The following is a 2,134-nucleotide window of genomic DNA, read 5'->3' on the forward strand; positions in this document are numbered from 1 at the left end:
CATTGACTAGTTTTTACTCGTATACCAAATGATGATCAATAGCATTCAGTAGCTTAAGAAAGTTACTCATTGAAATTCACTGCTCATAAGTGGTGTAAGTATGTAACCATTAGGCATTAAGGCACCTTAATGTAAAAATAAAAAATGCATTACTACCATAGATAAAAAGGATAGAACATTCCTAAGTACATTTTTTATGGGATAGCTTGGCAGAAGAGCCCCATAGATACTTTATTTCTGGTTAAAATTATTAAATTGGTATCAAAATATATGAAGACAAAAACAAATTTTTATTTGACCAATATTACAATAATACATTTTTAATAATAACGCTGTAATAGGTAACACTGAATACTGGATTTATGTATTATCAATAAATATTATATTATTACCTAATAACCTAAGTCAACCAAGTTATACCATATAGTTACCATTATGTTTAACTTTATGCTTTTTTACATTAAATTTGGAGTTGAATCATTCACCTTGAATTTCCTATTCTTTAAGTATTATCTATGGTTAATTCATCTTGTTTCTCGAAGAAATATACGGCTACCTCAAATATTTGATTTGAAATTGTGGAACCAATATGATTCTACACAAGCAGATTTACCAAAAACAAACAATAATATTGAAGGTGGCATAGAGCATTCTCATCTGTTAGCTGCGTCTCATCCTACTATAATGGCGACTTATTGAGGTTCTTAAAAAAGAACAACATTTAACTGAAGTAAAAATTAATCAATTTATTGCTGGACAGGAACCTTCAGCAAAAAAATAAAAATATCGAGATATTGATAGGCGTATAGAAAATATTGTGTCTACATATGATGAACGTGATCTAGATGAGTACTTAATTGGAATCGCTCATAATTTAGAACTATACAACATTAAAATATTTTATGATAATTTTATTGTATTTTTATTACTTATATTTTATTAATTATATTTACACGATCTCGGTATAGTTTGAATATTTCAGAAATAAATACAATATGGACGGAGAAATGTCGTACGCGTTGGGAAACGTATTGGGCGGGGAAATTATCTTACGGGGATGTGACCAGATACCGCATTTAACAGCTCTATATTATATTTTTGACGAAATAACAATCGTGTGTACCAGTGAAGAAGCCAAAAGTTGTGTATGGGGGAAGGGGCTATAGGGCTTTTGTAAAATTGTTTTTTTATATAAAGTATTTTAATATAAGCTAAAATACAGACGGCCATTGGGGTGTATAATTCTAGTTTGTATGCATTATCGCTGGACTGTCGTCGAATTACAACTGCAGGCGATATTACTTTCTTTAAACAGCCGCTCTCGGATCAACGAATAACCGTAATAATTAGTTAGTCGTGTGACAGCACATCTCCAAACAAATATTTGATAAATATTTGATGTCCCGATCAAGCGGTCCTTTTGTAAGGGTTTATCTACTTCTGCTACTTACAACAGTCTAATAACTCTTTATGAACCTTCTATACAGTTATATTTCACCAATATACACCTTGATACTTATAATTGTACTTAATGTTATTTACTACTATTAACACTGCAAAATAGTTGATACAGTTCGTCGTGCAAGTGAGATTATATATTCGTTCCGCTATATACCTACCTACTACTTACTAGGCTATACTTACGCTTTGTTATCTTTTTTTAAATTGTTGTCCATCGTGGTATTCTGATCGGTACAACGCCAAGTTTAGCCATTCGCGACCATATGCCATACCATCAAACCGTCTTTCCCCCCTACATATCATTACCGGTTCTCATTAGAGCCCATTAGTGATTTTAATATTAATGGTCTTGGTAACTATTGTAAATTGTAATGATTATTATTTACTTTTAATTATAAAGAAAAAAAAATTGAGCGGATGTCAACATAGGCAGTTAGCACACATATTGGTGTGTCAATCAATGTATTAACATAAAAGATCATTTAATATCAGTAATGGGTCTTCACGCTTATAAAAGTGAAGATCCGGTATTTCATAAATACCTAATTCCATAGATTATAAATTATAAATTATAACTTATAATTTATAACATAAGACTAAAAATATTAGATATATTCGTGGATATTTTTTGTCCGATCGGCCTATTTTCTATCGAAATGTTCTTGCCTACGGG

The sequence above is a fragment of the Diuraphis noxia genome, unplaced genomic scaffold (genome assembly GCF_037042655.1).
Source record: "Diuraphis noxia isolate RWA-SAM2 unplaced genomic scaffold, SU_Dnox_SAM2 contig0001, whole genome shotgun sequence".
NCBI classification, from domain to species: domain Eukaryota; kingdom Metazoa; phylum Arthropoda; class Insecta; order Hemiptera; family Aphididae; genus Diuraphis; species Diuraphis noxia.